Source organism: Oncorhynchus kisutch, linkage group LG2 (assembly GCF_002021735.2).
Source record: "Oncorhynchus kisutch isolate 150728-3 linkage group LG2, Okis_V2, whole genome shotgun sequence".
NCBI lineage: Eukaryota > Metazoa > Chordata > Actinopteri > Salmoniformes > Salmonidae > Oncorhynchus > Oncorhynchus kisutch.
This window is the reverse complement of record NC_034175.2, coordinates 38,875,181-38,897,903: the sequence shown is the minus strand read 5'-3', so window position 1 is coordinate 38,897,903 and position 22,723 is coordinate 38,875,181. Positions and strand designations below refer to the sequence as shown.

Sequence of the window (22,723 nt, the reverse complement as noted above, 5' to 3'; positions counted from 1 at the left end):
GTTAGTAACTAAAATGTTGATCCGTCCTCAGTTTCCTCCTATCACAGCCATGTAACTGTTTTTTAAAGTCACCATTCGCTTCATGGTGAAATCCCTTAGCACTTCCCTTCCTCTCTGGCAAATAAATTGGGAAGAACACCTATCTTTTTTTTGTAACTAGGTGATTGATACACCATCCAAAGTGTAATGACTTCACCATGTTCAAAGGGATATTCAATGTCTGCTTTTTTTCCCTCCATCTACCAATATGTGCCCTTATTTTGAGGCCTTGGAAAACCTCCTTGGTCTTTGTGGTTGTATCTTGTTTTGAAATTCACTGCTCGACTGAGGGACCTTACAATTATCTGTATGTGTGGGGTACAGAGATGAGGTAGTGATCCAACAATCATGTTAAACACTTATGTGACTTGATAAGCACATTCGTACTTCTGAAATGATTTAGGCTTGACATAACAAAGCTGTTTCATGACTCAAGACTATTTTAATTACATTTAACATTTCTAGAGACATTATTCCACTTTGACAGTGTGTGTAGGCCAGTGACTCAATCTCAATTGAATACATTTTTAAATTCCAGCTGTAAACACAACAAAATGTGGAGAAAGTCCAGGGGTGTGAATACTTTCTGAAGGTGCTGTATGTGTCCCATTGTTGTGCTGCATTAAATGCATCATCATACCTTTTTACATGGGATTAATGCTACAGACAAACGGAACATTACAATACAGCATTATGCATTACAGTAATACTTCCGTTTTGGACACACTAGCATATTATTCTATCTAAAGCAGCATAATGTTTCTAGTACAGCTGTACAACTCCATTACTAAATGTTTTTATTTTGCTTTAGTCTCCCTGCTTTGCTTTCCGTGTCACTACAGAGGTAATATCTAATTAGCTAGCTGTGGCTTTTGGCGCATTTCGAAAGATTTTTATTGAGAAGTGATTTTGTGTTCCCCCCCCCCCCCCCATAAACGTAATAGCAATGAAAAACCATATACATTAAAGTGGAATGATGCAAATTGAAGAGAGGTAAATTCCACTGTTGTTTTTGCTCCCAGTGCAAACCCTAATTAATTCCGCTTTTGTTTCCTCCCCACTGCAGGGATGTTGTGGATTGCCAGGTCACTGCTGGGCTGTGTTTTTGTTTTAATTCTCTATTTCAGTCAGTGATGGAGTGACACATTTCACCCATTGTTCAGTACTGAGATGTAGGAGATGATAGGTCGTAATCTGGCCTGTGGCAAACTTGTGTGACAGTTTAGTGTGTGTAGGTATATGGGGGGGGGGGGGGTGTTTATCTGTGCGTTTTTGTGTATTCACATGGTCCAAATTATTCCTCTTGGGGTTGAGTTCCACAACTGAGAACACTGACCTCTCCAGAGAGCCTCTCTCTGACGATTGTCAGATCAATTCAAGTCACTTTGAGAAGGGGGGGGGGGACTCTCAAGCACAGACATCAAACTCATGCGTCTTGGCAGATCTGAAACTGAATGTGTTTAGAAACACTAGTGGAAAGGGTCCATATGCAAGAAGGGTACAATGCTTGTGATTTCCCCCCCTCCCATCTTCTACCCCCGTCACTGCTGAGGTCCAACAAACTGACTACCAGTCAGAAAAGCCTCTGTATGCTTTTATGTTCAAACAAAAAAAATATCCCATGTTTTTTTTGTGGGGGGGGTGTTGTGTCCCCTCACAGATATTTGGCTGCTTAGAGTAGAATGTCCATATGCAAGAAGGGTACAATGCTTGTGATTCCCCCCCCCCCCCCCTCCCCTCTTCTACCCCCGTCACTGCTGAGGTCCAACAAACTGACTACCAGTCAGAAAAGCCTCTGGATGCTTTTATGTTCAAATAAAAAAAATATCCCTTTTTTTTTGTGGGGGGGGTGTTGTGTCCCCTCACAGATATTTTGGCTGCTTAGAGTAGAATACCCACATGCACCCAACTTCCCAAATCACGGCTGACTATCTGCACCCCAATGCTTGGCAGTGGCATTCAGACTGGACTTCTGTTGTGGGTCACTTCACCTGGTCTGACATTTTGATGGAAAGGGGTTTCGCTTTGAATCACAACTCCCAGAATCATTAAAGTTGATGAGTCTGATCACGCTTTTAGGGGCTTCTCGCTAACTGGAGGTGGCGTGCCGCAATTTAAGTTGACTTTTTTATTTTTCCATCGCAAAATGTTTGTCCTTTGCTTCATTTTCTAACCCTGTTGGCTGAGTAGTCGGAGGAAAGAAGGCTTCACACAGAGGAGGACGCCTGAGACACAGTGGTGATTAAATGTCCTTTCAACAACCCCAATGCCCCTCTCAAACTGGCTCTCCAGGTGGGCCTAGTCATCCTGCTCCCACTTTGTCAGCTCCCAACTTCACTGTGCCACAGCTTTTGAAAGTTCAGAATGATGACTTAACACAATTACAGTAGTCAAGAGTTGTTGCTTAAATCGAGGCAATTTTAAATAAAGTATATGAACTCTGATTCTTTGTTGCTTAAAGTAGTCACTCTTATCAGATGTAGTCATCACGGTAAAGTAGCTCTAAGTTTTGTCCAATCAGTAGACAAATGCAGAGACCTCTATTTGTAAGTCAAACATGTGAAAATCTACAGTTGAAGTCTGAAGTTTACATTCACCTTAGCCAAATACATTGAAACTCAGTTTTTCACAATTCCTGACATTTAATCCTAGTAAAAATTCCCTGTTTTAGGTCAGTTAGGATCACCACTATATTTTAAGAATGTGAAATGTCAGCATAATAGTAGTTATTTTTTTATTTTTTCATCACATTCCCAGTGGGTCAGAAGTTTACATACACTCAACTAGTATTTGGTAGCATTGCCTTTTAAATGGTTTAACTTGGGTCAAATGTTTCAGGTAGCCTTCCACAAGCTTCCCATAATAAGTTGTGTGAATTTTGGCCCATTTCTCCTGACATAGCTGCTGTAACTGAGTCAGGTTTGTAGGCCTCTTTGCTCGCACACACTTTCTCAGTTCTGCCCACAAATGTTCTATAGGACTGAGGTCAGGGCTTTGCGATGGACAGTCCAATGCCTTGACTTTGTTGTCCTTAAGCTATTTTGCCACAATTTTGGGATTATGCTTGGGGTCATTGACCATTTGGAAGACCCATTTGCGACCAAGCTTTAACTGATGTCTTGAGCTGTTGCTTCAATATATCCACGTAATATTCCTCCCTCATGATGCCATCTATTTTGTGAAGTGCACCAGTCCCTCATGCAGCAAAGCACCCCCACAACATGATGCTGGCACCTCCTTTCTTCACGGTTGGGATGGTGTTCTTTGGCTTGCAAGCCTCCTCCTTTTTCCTCCAAACATATGATGGTCATTATGGCCAAACGGTTCTATTTTTGTTTCATTAGACCAGAGGACATTTCTCCAAAAAGTATGATCTTTGTCCCCATGTGCAGTTGCAAACCGTGGTCTTGCTTTTTTATGGCGGTTTTGGATCATTGGCTTCTTCCTTGCTGAGCGGCATTTCAGGTTAGGCGTTTCAGGTTATGTCAATATAGGACTCGTTTTACTGTGGATATAAACTAAGCAAAAAAAATAAACATCCCCTTTTCAGGACCCTGTCTTTCAAAGATAATTCGTAAAAATCCAAATAACTTTACAGATCTTCATTGTAAAGGTTTAACACTTTTTCCCATGCTTGTTCAATTAATGAACATGCACCTGTCGAACGGTCGTTAAGACACTAACAGTTCAGATGGTAGGCAATGAAGGTCACAGTTATGAGAACTTAGGACACTAAAGACTCTGAAACTCTGAAAAACACCAAAAGAAAGTTGCCCAGGGTCCCTGCTTATCTGAGTGAAAGTGCCTTAGGCATGCTGCAAGGAGGCATGAGGACTGCAGATGTGGCCAGAGCAATAAATTGCAATGTCCGTATTGTGAGACTCCTAAGACAGGGAGACAGGACGGACAGCTGATGTTCCTCGCAGTAGCAGACCACGTGTAACAACACCTGCACAGGATTGGTACATCTGAACATCACACCTGCAGGACAGGTACAGGATGGCAACAACTGCCTGAGTTACACCAGGAATGCACAATCCCTCCATCAGTGGTCAGACTGTCTGTCTGCAATAGGCTGAGAGAGGCTGGACTGAGGCCTTGTAGGCCTGTTGTAAGGCAGCTCCTCACCAGACAACAACGTCGCTTATGGGCACAAACCCACCATTGCTGGACCAGACAGGACTGGCAAAAAGTGCTCTTCACTGACGAGTTTTGTCTCACCGGGGGGGATGGTCAGATTCTCGTTTATCGTCGAAGGAACAGCGTTATACCAAGGCCTGTACTCTGGAGTGGGATCGATTTGGAGGTGGAGGGTCCGTCATGGTCTGGGGTGGTGTGTCACAGCATCATCGGACTGAGCTTTTTGTCATTGCAGGCAATCTCAACACTGTGTGTTACAGGGAAGATATCCTCCTCCCTCATGTGGTACCCTTCTTGTAGGCTCATCCTGACATGACAAAGCCACCATGCAGAGATAAGCAGTATGGCTGATTTCCTTTCAAGACCGGAATGTCAGTGTTCTGCCATGGCCATCGACGAGCCTGGCTCTCAATCCCATTGAGCACGTCTGAGACCGCTTGGATCGGAGGATGAGGGCTAGGACCACTCACCCCAGAAATGTCCGGGAACTTGCAGGTGCCTTGGTGGAAGAGTGGGGTAACCTCTCACCGCAATAACTGACAAATCTGTTGCAGTCCCTGAGGAGGAGATGCACTGCAGATACTGTTACTTTAGATTTTGACGCCCCTCACCTTTGTTCAGGGACACATTATCCCATTTCTGTTAGTCACATGTCTGTGGAACTTGTACAGTTTGTCTGTTGTTGAATCTCGTTGTGGTCATACAAAACCTATAGTTTGTTGACAAGGAATATGTGGAGTGGTTGAAAAATGAGTTTTAATGACCTCAACCTAAAGTGTATGTAAACTTCGGACTTCAACTGTATATTTGATCAAGTAGTAATCACTTTTGTTTTAAAGCCAGGTCCTTTCCTGTCACTTTCATGTTGTTAGTGGTTGGCCAAGTCAAACACAGGCCATGAAAGCACACGGTTCAGTTCCGCTAACGTTCCGTGACTTTGTGGCAGAGAGGAAGTGACTTGGAGGCTAGTTAGCTACCCAATGAGCGAAGACTCATGGTTTGTGTGTGTGTGATGACGATGATGACGCGGTCACACAAACTGATGCGGCCTTTGATCGTTGGCTCCGTAGCAATTATTTTGTCTGCCGCCGTCAAACCATCTAATTGTGTCATGTTGGCTGCCTCCTTCAGGTCTCTGCACGTTTGCTAATTGATATTAATTGATATCTGTGTGTCGCTCTTGCTCTCTCGCTCAATATCTAGCTCTCGCTCTATCAATATGTATGAGAAGGAGTCCTAATTTTTTTTTTCTCTCTCTCGACCAATAATGAGTTGATCAGTCACACGATAACAAATCTGCTTAAGTCATATCTAATCACTCTAATCTCCCCACAAGATTTGGTTGCTGGTAAACCTACTCACTCACTCACTCACTCTTACTGTATGTATGTGATGTACACACTATCACATATTAGTTTATTAAAGGCAGGGTTTGAGTATTTACGCTGTTTGAACTATATCGTTTACATGGGGACTATATATATTCTAGGCTGTAGTCCTAGCCATACCTCTCTGCCATTCGATTCAATGTAGATAACCACATATTGCAAAGAAACATGTCAGATTTAGGTCTTTGCCCACTACATTAACATTTTTTGTTTTGTTATCCCAAAAGGATTTATTGCTTATTAAGTTGAACAATTAACTTGGGCCAAAAGGTTTGTTGAATAAACATGGCAAGTGTGTCTCAAACTTCTGTTTTCCCATCTTAAATATTCTTTATTGCCCAATATATTGCCTCACTTGGTTTTGTTGTTGCAACAAAGTGGTTTCATAAATGTTCACTGTCTTTGTTTGTGTTATAACACATTCACTTTCTCATACAATCACTTGACTTGTTAGGAGTGGATAGTTCATAAAATAGTAACGGAAATGGACACACAACCCAATCACTTGACTTGTTAGGAGTGGATAGTTCATAAAATAGTAACGGAAATGGACACACAACCTACATTAATCACTTGATCACTGACCGTTGGAATTAGTTCACAAAAATGGAATCCACTCAATTCACGTTAAGACCCCCCATGCTCAAATAGAATTGACAATTTGTCTCATGAATGGCTTGGAGTTGTGCTGGACCATTAACACATTTTTGCCTCGTTATTGTACAGCACAATGGTCCCTTGTATTCTGACGTCAACCCCGCATCGATATCAACTAGTGAAGAAGACATACACTGAAATGTAATAGGTTCTGATAGCTGTAGAGACCCAATGAAAAGGGGAATTATTTGTCCTCCGACTGAATGAATTAATGGATGTGGATGAATGGCTAAGTGTGTCTTCTCGGCTGCCTTCCTCCTTCGATGCGCAGGGACGAGGTAGACAGCCAGGGGAAGATTAAGATGGAGGCACATCCAATGGAGAAGAAAGAGGGGGGGAAGGGGGTGACACCTCAGGAATGGCCGGCCACCGCATTACACTCGCTTTGAGACTTATCCCTTTGTCTAACTGCGAATACAAGCATACACGCACGCAGATACATCTGTCCTCGGGTATTCCAGTACCATCTTCTCACTATCTCCTCTCTTGGTCACTCATGCGTGCTCTTTTTTTCTGTCTTGTGGCTTTTTTTCTCTCTTCCGACCCTTCTCGTCCCCCATCCGCCTCCTTTCGTCTAATTGGAGTTGTGCTATGGGAGAGCCGTGCTGTACAACATTGCCTGTTTGACGGAGGTCTGTTTTTAAGGACATTGGGCGTTGTTTATGGGTTTTTGGTTTACAAGCAATGCCAGGGTGGGGCCACGTTGGTACATGAAAATAAAAGTAGTGAGTTTTAAAAGCACTAGGCTCCTCTGCATACCCTGCACCACATTGGAGTTTCCCTTCTCTTTGCCTGGTTCTGTTCTGAAAGGAAAGGTTCACCCATTTTTGAATGTTGTATTGTTTTTATACACCTCTGAGTGATGTTCTATCGATTTTCCTGGGTCATTTCATGTGTGTCTGAGTAATTGGCGTTCAAGCAGGCCGAAATCTGTCCGGTATGGCGTAGCACCGTGATAAACTCCCTCTCACGACACTGGAAGTTAATAGGAATACGACTTTTAGATTGTGAAAACGTCTATCATCCAGTGCATTCGGAAAGTGTTATATCCCTTGACTTTTCCCACATTTTTGTTACGTTACAGCCTTATTATGAAATTGACGTACAAACAATACCCTATAATGATAATGCAAAAACAGGTTTATAGAAATGCTGGAAGTATCACATTTTACATAAGTATTCAGACCTCTTACGCAGTACTTTGTTGAAGCACCTTTTGGCAGGGATTACAGCCTTGCGTCTTCGGTATGACGCTACAAGCTTAGCACACCTGTATTTGGGGAGTTTCTCACTTTTTTTTCTCTGCAGATGTTCTCGAGCTTTGTCAGATTGGAATTTCAGGTCTTTGTCACCTCCCTGATCATCAAGGCCTTTCTCCCCCTATTGCTCAGTTTGTCTGGGCAGCCAGCTCTAGGAAGAGTCTTGGTGGTTCTAAGCTTCTTCCATTTAAGAATGACGGAGGCCACTGTTTTTTGGGGACCTTCAATGCAGCAGGCATTTTTTTTTGGTACCTTTCCTCAGATCTGTGTCTCCACACATTCCTGTCTCGGAGCTCTACGGACAATTCCTTTTCACCCCATGGCTTGGTTTTTGCTCTGACATGCTCTGTCAACTGTAAGACATTATGTAGACAGGTGCGTGCCTTTCAAAATCCAATCAATTGAATTTACCACAGGTGGACTCCAGTCAAGTTGTAGAAACATCTCATAATGACCAATGGAAACAGGATGCACCTGAGCTCAATTTTGAGTCTCACAGTAAAGGGTCTGAATTCTTATCTAAATCAGGCATTTCTGTTTTTGTTCCAACCCAGCACTAATCGTAGCACAAATGATCTGCAAACGGTCGAGCACTTGATTAGGTGAGTCGGGTGTTTGTGCTGGGCAGGAGAAAAAATCTGCACTCTACCCAGGGTATTTATTAAAAACGTTCTTCTAATCGATTTTGCAATGACCTCACCTTCCACTCTATGATCAGTTAACAGTGAGAGGTCCGTGTCCACTCCACAGCCACCTGAGACTATTTTACGGTGGTCACATTATTTTATTTTTTACCCCAGGGGCAGTAGATCAACATTTTATTCCGTGTTTTTATAGCGATCAATCCGGTCATGTTGACGTGTGAAAAAGAGATGGTGTTCCTGGAGCAGACAGGGCTTTTTAAACGGGGCCGAGCCCGTTGGACAGCTCTCGGCTATTTGATGGACAGCTGGATGGGTTTGGCCGAGTTAAACAAGTGGAACTGGTTTGGAGGGCTTGAACAGAAGCTAAATGAAGTCTATTATAAGGCAACTTCTGGCACAGCCGAGTGTGTGGAGCAATAACAGTGTGTCCAAGAAAGACAGTCGCACAAACTAAAATGGACGCAATCGCATTTGTGCCACACACACACCCACATTATGCATAACATAATGACACACACACACACACCCAGTGTGCACTTTCTTTGGTTCCACACAAAAACCTTTCTGTAAGCTTTTTAAATGTATAGACCCTATACAAATATATTGACCCTTAAGTCCAATTATTCGGACAGAAAATGTGCACGCACATGCAGTGATACGGAGTATAGTAGGTCAGCGAGTGAGTGGATGCCATGCTGCTTGGTACTCACTGACCCTGCTGGGGAATGAATCCTCCCTGGCTGGACAATCTCTCAGCGAGGGAGCTGGAGCTCCCTGCTCTAGAGTCGCTCCCTCCCCCCAACACACACACACACACACACACACACACACACACACACACACACACACACACACACTGCATTATCCTGATGAGGCATAAGGGACCACCTTGGCTGGGTGTTTTTTGTGTGTGCGCAAAGGGAGTTGGATGTTACATCTGTGAGGGTCATCTTTCCCTTGTGCTCTCACGGTCTCGCTTGCTTAATCTCTTTCCCTATTCCTCTCTCCAGCTCTCTCTCTGTTTTTCCCCCCTCTCTCTCTGTGGGTCATAGCCGCTTGTGCTGTCAAAGACTCTCTCTCTCTCTCCCGGCCACTTCCACTGCAGTAGCAGCCTCCAATCCCAGTTGGAAGGTGGGACAATTTTGAATGCATTACACAAGCACTGTTTTCCTCCGCAGTGGCCTGCTGCGTTCCGACTCCCCTCCCCCTAGCTGTCCCATACCCCCCCCCCCTCCCTTTTCTAAACCACCCTGTCATAGTCATTCTCCTTTATGATCATTTTATCTTTTGTTCTATGTCATTTTGTTACTATTGTTTGACTGGAATCTAAAGAAACGTGTTTGTTGGGAGACCACACAGAGCCTAATCTCTCTGCAATAAAAATTATACTGCTCTCTGCGTCTCTCCCTCGCTCTCACTCCCTATATATTTCATATCTCTCTCGTTTGTAATTTGAGGGTATATCTCACCTGCTGTCTGTCGCAGGTCATGGTAGAGGCTGTTCTTTTTTTCCGTCAGTGTTCATCTGGTTCGAGTGAATCTTAAGTCACGACTTCCTCCCTCTCTCTCTCTCTCTCTCTCTGCACCAGAGACTGATGCACCTGCCCGGGCTTGTTAGCCTTGTGATTCACCGCCAAGAAGATGACATGAAACACAACTCTCCAGGAAGAGGGCTTTTTATTTTTTATGTATGGTGATTTGTGGTGCTCTCCTCCCTTCGTGTGCGTGTGTGTGTGTGCGTGTGCGTGCGTGTGTGCGTGTGTAACAGTATAACTTTAAACTGTCCCCTCGCCCATACCCGGGCTCGAACCAGGGACCCTCTGCACACATCAACAACAGTCACCCACGAAGCATCGTTACCCATCGCTCCACAAAAGCCACGGCCCTTGCAGAGCAAGGGGAACCACTACTTCAAGGTCTCCGAGCAAGTGACATCCCGATTGAAACGCTATTTAGCACACTACCGCTAACTAAGCTAGCGTTTCACATCCGTTATGTGTGCGTGTGTTTGTGTGTGTACAGAACGAGATGGCTCAACAGAATTATGGTAGAAGAATGACAATTGCGTGTGGATTTTCATAACCGAGGTTGAGCTTCTGAACGTTGTTAGCGCGGGCCAAATATCATCAGCTTACACAGCCTGTTGCATCAGTCATGGTTGTCCTCAGTATCATGATTCAAAGTGAATGATGATGATTAAAGGATTACACGACAGCATCATCTTCTCCTTTCAATGTTATCATCACTTAGATTTTGTGTAATCTCTGTCAGTGTCTTTTGATTTGACTCTCACGCTTATCTTTATCGTCATCGTTATATAAACGGTGACAACTGCTTTTTTTTATCATAATCTTATAATCACTGTTAGAATTTGCAATTGTTTTTCCTCCATCTTCCTAGTTCAAAATCCTCCTCACCATCCCATGGTTATCTCACTGTAGCCTGACCCTCCCTTTTTTATGAGAGTGTACTGCTGCATCTGCCAAGAGGCCTGACCTTTTTATGGCACAGGTGGTAGTGCACGTTCCCCGTAACCACAAGGTGTCTGGTTCAAACCCTGCACTGACAGTTCCCCCCCCCCCCCCCCCCCCCCCTCAATCGCTACGTTAGCCCTGTTGGAACAAATAGATTGGTCCCAGGTTTTAGACCATAGCTTTGTTTACACCTGGGATCCAGGGCAGGAAGAGATGAGAACAACCCTGAGGCCTGAGAGGATGTGGGATAACTGAATCAACCTGTTGTCAGAGAGCATACAGTTTTGGTATTTTTTTGTTGTTGGTGGATGGGTGCGCACACGCTCTACCGGTCAGTTAAAATGGCCAATGGTACAAAGGTAAGCAGTGAACTGCCAGAGGTTAAAACGTTTTAAGTTACCATATTATGCAGCCCTAGCGACGCCCATTCTCTCACCCTCCTTTGCCCTTTTCCTCCTTGGCCTTTCTGACCGTTTCCCAGCACTCGTTGAATGAGCAAAGAGCCCTGACCTGCGTTGCCCCTGGCTCGTCATTCATAATGAATGATGTTGGGTCTGTTTGCGAGATAATAATGGTAGCGATGGGAGACTGGTGTCCTGGGGAGACTATCACACACTGTCATTCAAGCCAATAGGAGCTCTTTGATGTGGGGAGCCAAGCGGTTTCATTGGGTGAGATTGACAGTTTTGCGTCCTTTATATGCCCCTTTTGGTTTATTTGCAGTAGTATTTCTTATTTTTTTTAACCATAATTCAATTAGGCAAGTCAGTTAAACAAATTCTTATTTACAATGACTGCCTTGGAAGGAACAGTGGGTTAACTGCCTTGTTCAGGGGCAGAATGACAGTTTTTTTTACCTTGTCAGCTCAGCGATTCGATCTAGCAACCTTTCGGTTACTGGCCCAACACATTTTCAGTCTTGCGAAATACGAACATTTGACTTTGGTGTGCAAAGCGCTGCTCAACTGGGTTTGAAATGGGCCAGGGACGTTAATGTGGTTCGTTATTGTCCAGCTCTCTGCAGCAATCGAAGCAACTAAATACTCGTGTTGCGTGTCTCTAGCACTTAGAGCATATTGCTGCTCTGCAGGGCTATAACAGCCTCTTTTTTTTTTCTTTCTTTATACTGCCCATATGAACAGTGGAGGAGTGAGGGCTTCTTGGCTCTAGCAAGAGGTTGCTGCAGTCTCGTTGAGTACTGCTGACGCTGCTGCTCTACCCTCATTAGACCGGTGATGTTTTAACTGTGTTTCTTCCTTGACGAGGCAACAGTCTGCTTATTGCATACAGTGCCTCCTGGCCCATGGCCCAGGGAGATGAAGCCACACGGAGGGAGATAATCAACCTTTTTTTGTATCGTCTAATGTATATTTAATGGGGTTCTTTCGAGGCCGGAGGATGAGCAAATGGTGGTAATTTTTTTTTCGGCATCCTATGCAGTAACCGTATCATTGCAAGCAAGCGAGAGAGCCTTTTAAAAGTTTGTCTGAGTCGTAGGGAAATCCAACGATGGGAATCCATCCAGCCTACATTTTTGGCAGACTCAAGGGAATGGGGATAATTACGTCTGTGTCTCAACTGTTCTGATCAGTTTCGGTTCCGCTCCACTAACAAATACACTTGGCACTCCAACACCCCTTGTTCCTCTTCTGAATCCAAGCAGTTCGGAAAAGTGGAAATCTCATCAGATGCTTTCCAATCTAAGCAGTTTTCGCATGAACATTTACAGGCCAAACTGTCTGCTTGCAGTTTTCGTCTATCTAGATGGGCGTATTTCAAGTTCGCAAGAACACAAAGCCAGCGCTGTAGGCGTAGGGGAAAACCACTCGCTGTTTGAGTGTCTGTTTTTATTGGGTCTGCAGATATGGTTTTCTGCCTTCTTGCTTATGCCTAGTCAAATGCACGGAGATAATTTTGCTGTAAGCGTAATATTTTGTTTCCTTGATGGTCTTTAGAGCGTTAATGGTAGGCTATCCTTTGTTACAGAAAGTCAAATCAGTAGGGATGTTGGCAGCAGTCTCTCCCTCCGACTGCATCAAGGGGTCATTTTAAGCTTGGTCACAAGATAGCTAGCCCGGTTGGTTACCTGTCTGTTTCTGGATTTCACAACGCTACATTGTTGCATTTGAAAAACCATACCAATTTGACGATCAGAAACAGGATTGTCAACAAGGCTACAGAAGTGCTTGCATCCCATAGCATCTCCATTTTTGACATTGCTGTGCAGTCTGTGGGAGATTCTTCACTGTCACTAAGTGTTGTTGCCATAGTTGAACTCTGGTGTCCAAAAACACCTCACTAGAGTTTCTCCGTTATTTAATCCACACCCCTTCCCCTGTAACATGCCCCTAATCTTCATCGGGCACTTTTTTGCCCCCTTGACAATAGCTTGGATACATGCTGAGAAGATGAAGGCAGTAATTGAGAGGTGGAGACGGTTTGTGGCTGTGAAAGTGGGTACGGTTGTATAGGCCTACCTATACATCTTTGTGGTAATGCAGATACGCATTATCATTAGGGTTGTGACGATACCAGTATCACAATTAATTTTTGTTTTCCATGGGCAAAAATGAAAACACAAAGCAGACCTAACTCTGGTCCATAAAAAAAAAAAAAAAAAAAACTGTTGTAAAATATTGTGTGCTATAGCTTGGAAACGAAATGTGACTCAGGACGACAACATAATATTTGTTTCCAACATTAGGGCTGTTTTTCCTAAAGAAGTAAAATCTGCTTTGTTTTGTTTCCTTGCCATGATATTAACAAGTATCGCGACGCCGGTATCATCCCGGCCCTAATTACCCTATCCCTTAGGGAGTTAAATTCTGGCATTGTAGTGCGCGCAGTAGGTTTGTGTGAGTGTTTGAGTGGATATTTATGTCATAATCAACAGTGGGCTAAGATGCCTAATTTAGCTTCAGTCACTGTTTTGCATCTGTTTTCGCTTGCGTGACGTGGATGCGTCTGGGGACTTGCTCAATTTAACTGTCACTTCACTGGCTGCCTGGTCTCAGTGTTTGACAGGATGTGCTGCTCTATTTTCTAGGCTGTGTCTTAAAGCCAGGATGATGCCATCCTGTGTGTTTGCCAACATCTATAGCTTTTGCTCCCCATTTCCCTCTTATTATGAATGGAGATACGTGGCACAGGGCTGCGCTTACCATGCCAGAAATAAAAACAACCCGTCCTATGTCATAACAGATCCATAACCATGCAGTGTTTAAAAAAATATATATAATTCCGCTTGAATGACATTTACGGTTAACGACATGATACCTGTCATACCATGTCGTGTCGGATTGTTGCGATTACCATGAAACCAATGTCGCAACCTTTTTTACTTATGCAAAAACGTCCCCATGACAAACTTTTTAAGCTCGTCACGATTTTTCGGATCCCAGTGGCCTTATGACGACCCCTGTGGTATCAAATCGAGTTGTCAACATCTGGAGTAGCTTTTAGTGTGCCAGCATTACACTGAGGACAAGAGTTTGTTCACCACCAATCTCAAGGCTAGGTGTCCCGCTAGCGACTTCCGGTGGAACTGGAGGGCATGCAATTCAAATAAATAATCATAAAAGTTATGGATATTAAGCATTTAGGAACATACAAGTGTCTTATATCGGTTAAAAGCTTACATTCTTGTTAATATAACTGCACTGTCTGTTTTTACAATAGGCTTTGGAAGAAACCAGCCTGAAACCTTGAACAAAGACTGTTGACATCTAGTGGAAGCCATAGGAATTGCAATCTGGGAGCTGGATTTGGATATGCCCCAAAACTTTCTATTGTAAGAGCATGGGCTCTCACAAAAACTAAAAAACATTCTGGTTAGTTTTTCTTTTAGATTTTCTCCTACTATATCTATTGTGTTATAGTCTCATACATTATTTTAACATTTCGACAAACTTCAAAGTGTTTTCTATCTAATGGTACCAATGATATGCATATCCTGGCTTCAGGGCCTTAGTAACAGGCAGTTTACTTTGGGCATGTCAGTCAGGTGGAAATTGAGAAAAAAGGAACCTAGTCTGAACTAGCAGATAGGCCGTTGCGATAAGGCGCGAAGGCTACCCCCGCCTTGTAGGAGAAATCCCCCCCCCCCTGTCTTGGCTGTGATTATGGGGGCTCAGGGAGAGGAAGAGCACTTTGGTGAGGGCCTGGAATACTGATGCCCTTCTCCATCTCTTCTGCACATATGGGCCGTGATAAGACGTGATGCATGGAGAGTGGCTGCTTCAGCCCCAACTTGACCATATGCCACGTGCAGCAGCCGTATGGATTGCACCACTCACCCCACACTAGCCTCTTTTGGTTGGCTGAACAGCTCACTTAAGGGCGGCACAGTGCTTTTCATTTTATTTATTTTTTACTTCAAGCTAAGTGGAAATCGCTTCGCTCTGTAAAAAAATAAATAATTGTCACTCCCCATCATTGCTAACAAGCGGTTTTTGCATTCATTTAAATTTAATGGACACTAATGAAGTCATTTTCCTCTTTCTCTTCATACCAATGTTACATCCACGTATATTGCATACTTTCAGTTGAATCCATCTGCTCAAATATTGTTTGGAATGCTTTGTCCAGCCATCTTCATTTTCTAAGTGTCGAATGGCCGTCGGGTTTCCTTTGACACGACCAACCAGTATCGGGTCAATGTCACTCAAGGACAAATGACCATGTGATATCTGATTTGCTTACTTGCAGTTGTTACTGTAATGGTCCTGACCTGTATCATCGTGCAGACTGACATTCCGGCTGGCATGCCAAAGCCCATCACCTATGCCAGTCTTGCCACCTGCACTGGGCACTGCCTTATTACACAGATCGCTTTCAGGTCAAGTCCCTAATTGATTGTGATTTGCTCAGATGCCAGGGATCGAATTTACTCCGAAGCTAAGGTAGCCCTTGTCAAAAGGAGTCATCTTGCCACTTTTTTTCCCCCCTTTTTTTGTTGCCTCTCACCTGTCTCGGGTAAGACTTCTACTTAATGCTCCTATAATTGGATTGCCTAATGCAATTGGTTGGGGGGGGCCGTCTGACCCCTCTGCCAGTTTCCTTGAGCATTACAAATATGGACTACCACACAGTTTGATGTTTGGCAGACACATTTTGTGATGTCTTTTGACTTTTGATTTGTTGGCGGTCATGTGTTTCACACCGCTGGGCTGAGGGTCGGAGCATCTGGGTAAGTGGATACTTCTCCACTTGGCATGGGTGTCTGGGAAATTCGGACACTTCCCATTTAGGTTTAGTATTGTTATCTATACTGAACAAAAATATAAACGCAATCTGCAACAATTTCAACGATTTTTACTGAGTTACAGTTCATATATGTTTCTGTACAGCACTTTGAGATATCAGCTGATGTACGAAGGGCTATATAAATAAATTTGATTTGATATAAGGAAATCAGTCAAAATAAATATATTAGGCCCTAATCTATGGATTTTGCATGACTGTGCAGGGGTGCAGCCACACACTGGGGAGCCAGGCCCAGCCAATCAGAATGAGTTTTTCCCCACAAAAGGGTTTTTATTCCAGACCGAAAATAAACTTTACATGTTGCGTTTTATAATTTTGTTCAGTGTAGCTTGGCTGACTTCTCTGTTTTACACAAAGAACAATATTATTATAATACTAATATTCTCTCTCTTTTCAGAGCTCTGACACCTGCTCGTAGGACATTGAAACTTTGGCAAAGAGCTGCATCGCGCCACTGACCGCCCAGAGACGCAGTAAGTTGAAAAGAGTGTAGTTCACCACACCGTTACGTGATTCGTGACTCTCTATAATCAGCATTTGAAAAAGAAACTCCAGCACATTGGTATTCTAGAATACTCCAGACAATTCAGGCTTTTTGGACTGTTCATTGGTTAAGTTCGCCGTCAATACTCTAAGGCTGACCTGTGGAGTCCGACTTCCGACATTGTGGGTTTTAAATTTCTGACTTTTCAGATTGTTCGTCCTTACCCAACTTGTGCCTGACAGACACGACTTTAGGCTTGTAGATCAATTGGAGCAGCTGCAGTTTATTTGTTTTCAAATAAGGTATGACTAGCTGCTAGGGTTTGTTCAGTATGAGACCTGGGTAGGTGTGGCTCTGTCCGGGCCTTTGAGTGATATGGCTTGACATTGATGATTGTGTGCTCTTGGTGCCAATCTTCAACTCGGCAACAAGACCCAGTCCCTTCAACAGTTAAATCCATGAATATGTAAAAAGGCAGACTATATGAATATCATATCCCTGTGTTGGGTAACCTAATAGCTTTAAGGCTGCCTTATTGAGAGTGACACTACAACCAACCCGGGTTGCGTTTCCGATGCCCGACACATTAATAATTAAGTTTGCCCATATGACCACCGCAACTATGAGCTCCGTATCATAAAACGGCAGTGTGCGTTACACCAAATGGTTGTAACCTGCATCATCTGGCACACAGACTTTTTGATGTATTCTCTCAGGTTTTAGAATATAACAATTCTACCCAGTTTCTAATTTTGAACAGCCCAAATAGCAGGGGGTCTGGGATTCTTATTTTTCTCCCCCCTGGTGGAAATCCAAACCAAGTTTGGGTGATTTAAGGCTGATTTGTTGTGCACTATGCTGGCTCCTAAAGGATCCGATTCCCTTTTTGGAAATTCTGTTTTTTTTCTCCGTTTTTTTTGCATTGTGTAAGGCCCCCCCCAACTTGGTCCTGAGCCGTCTGAGCGCTCTCTGGGGAATGCCATGCAGTACGGCGGAGTGGAGCACTGACTGAATGCCCGGTCTGTTCAGCAGCTCCCGAGGCTGTGGCACGGGCAGCAGTGCCTGGCGGTGTTGAAGTGACTGCGTTAAGCTGGCAGCATTGACGCGCTGAGACTGTCGTTCTGTTGTGCAGGCAAATTAACTCCCTCAGGAGCTCTGCTGGCTGGAAACCTGGGCGCTCTCCTCTCTTGCTGTTGCCTCTCCCATTCTCTCCCTCTCGATCTGCACACGCTAATATAGGCCTCCAGGGGAGCCTGATCCACACATATAATTGGCAGTGTACTGGACACACACACACACACACACACACACACACACACACACACACACACACACACACACACACACACACGTCAGTGCCAGCACCGGTCATGCTGAATTCTATTAGTGGCGACGCATGGTTTTTAGGGAAATTGCCAGGGAGGGGGGTGTGACAGTTACAATGCTGATGTTCATCCTGGCAGGCAAATTGCCTGTGATGTCCTCTGTCTCCCCCTCTTCACCTCCGTTACAGTAAGGATTATTTACTGCAGCGTTGGCAAAATAGTGTCAACACACTGAACTAGTCAACACAGTGTGTCAATGAGTGCCGCCACAGGCAAGCACAGCAGACTGGGTACAGGATACCGGCAAATGCTGACGGAGATACTATTGTTGAGAGCAGTCATAGTAGACAGACCAACCGAGACCGGCGTATAGGCAGGCAACCCGACAGGCATTGTTTATTGACAAACCGAGACCCACCGACAGGATTGAGTCACTGTCTAGCCATTTTTGAACATGCATCCACCCACAGTGTGCTGTCTGCCTGGGCATACTGCTCTGCCCAGGTGTGCACTGACAGATGCCAGGAAGATGAAAAATGCAAGGCTATTCTTGATGGGACCGCTTCTATTTAAATGAGTTCTTTTTTTAATTATTTACTAAATCTTCACTATAGTCTAAGATGTCTTGCAGTGATATTTCAGTTATGACAGTGGAAAAGATGTGTTCATCTGTAGGCAGCCTGCAGGGAGAATCGTTAAGACATAGACCATCTCACCTTGGGCTCTGTTGTGTGTGTGTGTGTGTGTGTATGTGCCCATGCTTTCATATGACACTTGAACTTTCACTGCCCAGACACACATGCCCACATACATACAGTTTGTCGGAAGTTTACATACATGTTAGCCAAATACATTTATACTCAGTTTGACAATTCCTGACATTTAATCCTAGTAAAAATTCCCTGTCTTTGGCCAGTTAGGACCACCACTTTATTTTAAGTGTCAGAATAATAGTAGAGTGATTTTTATTTATTTCGTCACATTCCCAGTGGGTCAGAAGTTTACATACACTCAATTAGTATTTGGTAGCATTGCCTTTAAATTGTTTAACTTGGGTCAAACGTTTCTGTTAGCCTTCCACAAGCTTCCCACAATAAGTTGGGTGAATTTTGGCCCATTCCTCCTGACAGAGCTTGTGTAACTGAGTCAGGTTTGTAGGCCTCCTTGCTCACACAAGCTTTTTCAGTTCTGCCCACAAATGTTCTATGGGATTGAGGTCAGGGCTTTGTGATGGCCACTCCAATACCTTGGCTTTTTTGTTCTTAAGCCATTTTGCCACAACTTTAACTTCCTGACTGATGTCTTGAGACGTTGCTTCAATATATCCATATAATTTTCCATCCTCATGATGCCATCTGTTTTGTGAAGTGCACCAGTCCCTCCTGCAGCAAAGCCACCCCTACAACATGATGCTGCCACCTCCTTGCTTCACAGTTGGGATGGTGTTCTTCAGCTTGCAAGCCTACCCCTTTTTCCTCCAAACATAACGATGGTCATTATGGCCAAACAGTTCTATTTTTGTTTCATCAGACGAGGACATTGCTTCAAAAAGTACAATATTTTTACCCGTGTGCAGTTGCAAACCGTGGTCTGGCTTTTTTTATGGCAGTTTTGTAGCATTGGTATTTCCTTGCTGAACGGCCTTTCAAGTCATGTCGATATAGGACTTGTTTTTACTCTGAATATAGATACTTTTGCACCTGTTTCCTCCAGCATCTTCACAAGGTCCTCTGCTGTTGTTCTGGGATTGATTTGCACTTTTCGCACAAAAGTACGTTCATCTCTAGGAGACAACGCGTTTCCTTCCTGAGTGGTATGTCGGCTGCGTGGTCCCATGGTGTTTATTCTTACGTACTATTGTTTGTACAGATGAATGTTCTACTTTCAGGCATTTTGGAAATTGCTCCCAATGATGAACCAGACGTGTGGAGGTCTCCAATGTACTTTATGAGGTCTTGGCTGATTTCTTTAGATTTTCCCATGATGTCAAGCGAAGAGGCACTGAGTTTGAAGGTAGGCCTTGAAATACATCCACAGGTACTCATCCAATTGAGTCAAATTATGTCAAGTTAGCCTATCAGAAGCTTCTAAAGCCATGACATCATTTTCTGGAATTTTCCAAGCTGTTTAAAGGCACAGTCAACTTAGTGTTTGTAAACTTCTGACCCACTGGAAATGTGATGCAGTGAATTATAAGTGAAAAAATCTGTAAACAATTGTTGGAAAAGTGACTTCTGTCATGTACAAAGTAGATGTCCTAACCGATTTGCCAAAACTATAGTTTGTTAACAAGAAATTTGTGGAGTGGTTGAAAAACGTGTTTTAATGACTCCAACCTAAGTGTATGTTAACTTCCGACTTCAGCTGAACACTCTCTCTCTTCCAGCGAGCCATTTTATCAGCCCAAATGGAGCCAATTCCCACTAAATAGGTTTTCAGGCGCTCTACTTAAGTCGAGGAAGAGCAGGATAAGCCCTAGTGACTCTGACTCGTGTACTGTGCCTTCAGAAAGTATTCAGGGGTATGAATGCTTTCTGAAGGCACTGTGAAAAAGGATATACTTTTTACACTTTAGGCCTCTTCATATTTGGCTTGATCAACTACAGACGCTATGGTGACTCGTAAGACTTGTGTCCCGCATGAGGAGACTTGTGGGGTAATCCATTTCAATGGGAAATAGTGATTGGATACCATATTTTTGCTCTTTGCTTTCGAGACGTTTGTTTAGATTTTTATTGCAGTGCCTGATATGAATCTTAAGACACGCCCAGCCCTACAGTAGTATGTGGGAGTGATGCCGTGTACAATGGAATGCCTTCTCTCTTATGGAGTGATGTCACAGCATTAATGTTCCGAATGTAGGATTAGTGTATTTAACCCATAGTTGGGTTGACCTGTTTTAGCCATGCATCGTTGGCCCTAATGATTCACATCGACTAGGACAAAAAGCCTATTTAAATAGGAATTCATCTGAATGTTGATGTTCAGATCACTTCAGAATAGCACCCTCTATGTGTATTCTCTCTTTCTCTCTACCTTCCTCTTTGTCCAACATGTCCAGACCTAGTCAAAAAACAGATGGATCTTATATCAAAGTGCTGTAGGTTTTGGATCAGCGACTGTATGGCCAGCGATTTGAAATAACAACCACTCATTCTGCTGGAACCCAAATAGAGGCTCATATCTATCACTGTTAGTGCCGAACATGACCCATTGGAAAGGTTTTGTTCAATGTCATTAGTACACTTTTCACGCTATCGACCTGAACCAAACTGCGCTGTCTCGGAACACTGTTCCGGCATTTGCGGTGGATGCGTAACCAGGCCAGCTCGGTACAGCTAGTGTGCCTTGGCTCGGTTTGGCTCAGTGTCAAAAGCCCCTCAGTCAACAGCAAATATATGGGCTTGCTTGTCTGCCTTGAGCAGTGATGTAATACCAGTGATGGCAAAAGCCCAATATGTGCAAAGCCTAAGCCACCCTAGCTTTTACTTGTTTATAAATGAGTGCTGCACTCACTACTTGCAGGTGTACGTTTAAATGGTATTTAAGTATGCAATACTTTGGATTGGACAATCTTGCCTTATTTTTGGAATTTCTACTTACGTTAACCTTAGATTTATATACAGTTCATTCAGAAAATATTCAGACCCCTTTTTTGCACATTCTGTTACAGCCTTATTCTAAAAATATATATATTTTTAAAGCCCTCATCAATCTACACACAATAACCCACAATGACAAAGCAAAAACCGGTTTTAGAAATGTTTGCAAATGTCTAAAAACATCACATTTACATACAGTACCAGTCAAAAGTTTGGACACCTACTCATTCAAGGATTTTTCTTAATTTTTTACTATTTTCTACATTGTAGAATAATAGTGAAGACATCAGAACTATGAAATATCACATATGGAGTCATGTAGTAACTCAAAAAGTGTTGAAAAAGTCTAAATACATTTTAGATTCTTCAAAGTAGCCACCCTATGCATTGATTACAGCTTTGCACACTCTTGGCATTCTCTCAACCAGCTTCATGAGGAATGATTTTCCAACCTTCTCGAAGGAGTTCCCACATATGCTGAGCACTTGTTGGCTGCTTTTGCTTCTCTCTGCGGTCCAATACATCTCAAACCATCTCAATTGGGTTGATGCCGTGCTTCTACACCTGCATGATGCCGTGCTTCTACACCTGCATGATGCCGTGCTTCTACACCTGCATTGCTTGCTGTTTGGGGTTTTAGGCTGGGTTTCTGTACAGCACTTTGAGATATCAGCTGATGTACGAAGGGCTATATAAATACATTTGATTTGATGTTGGGTGATTGTGGAGCCCAGGTCAACCTTTTTAACCGGTCTCTCCTTTTTGGGGAGGTTCCCATTGCTTGGAAGGCAGCCACAGTTCATCCTTTATTTAAAGGGGAAGAACAAGCTGATCCTAACTGTTACAGGCCAATTTCTATTTTGCCCTGTTTATCAAAAGTGTTGGAAAAACTTGTCAATAATCAACTGACTGGCTTTCTTGATGTCAAAAGTATTCTCTCTGGTATGCAATCTGGTTTCTGCTCAGGTTATGGATGTGTCACTGCAACCTTAAAGGTCCTCAATGATGTCATCATTGCCTTTGATTCTAAGCAGTATTGTGCTGCTATTTTTATTGCCTTGGCCAAAGCTTTTGATACTGTAGACCATTCCATTATTGTGGGCCAGCTAAGGAGTATTGGTGTCTCTTAGGGGTCTTTGGCCTGGTTTGCTAACTAACTCTCTCAAAAGAGTGCAGTGTATAATGTCAAAAAATCTTCTGTGTCAGCCTCTGCCTGTCACCAAGGGAGTACCCCAAGGCTCAATCCTAGGCCCCACGCTCTTCTCAATTTACATCAACAACATAGCTTGGAGGAAGTAGGAAGCTCTCATCCGTTTATGTGCAGATGATACAGTCTTACACTCAGCTGGCCCCTCCCCGGATTTTGTGTTAAATTCTCTACAGACAAGCTTTCTCTGCCCTTAACCTTGTTCTGAACACCTCCAAAACAAAGGTCATGTGGTTTGG

At 43.5% G+C, this 22,723-nt stretch overlaps 1 protein-coding gene across 7 annotated transcripts in view; it reads left to right on the top strand.

Moving 5' to 3' along the window:
• Positions 1-22,723, top strand: part of LOC109865600 (double-stranded RNA-specific editase 1-like) — a 183,011-nt gene that overhangs the window by 28,332 nt on the left and 131,956 nt on the right. For 5 of the 7 annotated variants that reach the window (XM_031793961.1, XM_031793955.1, XM_031793949.1 and 2 more), the window contains exon 2: positions 16,264-16,339. The gene's annotated coding sequence lies outside the window, so the exon portion shown is untranslated. Of the gene's footprint in view, positions 1-10,806; positions 14,432-16,263; positions 16,340-22,723 lie in introns of those variants that run through there. The other 2 variants (XM_031793952.1, XM_020453918.2) reach the window with 2 other exon arrangements.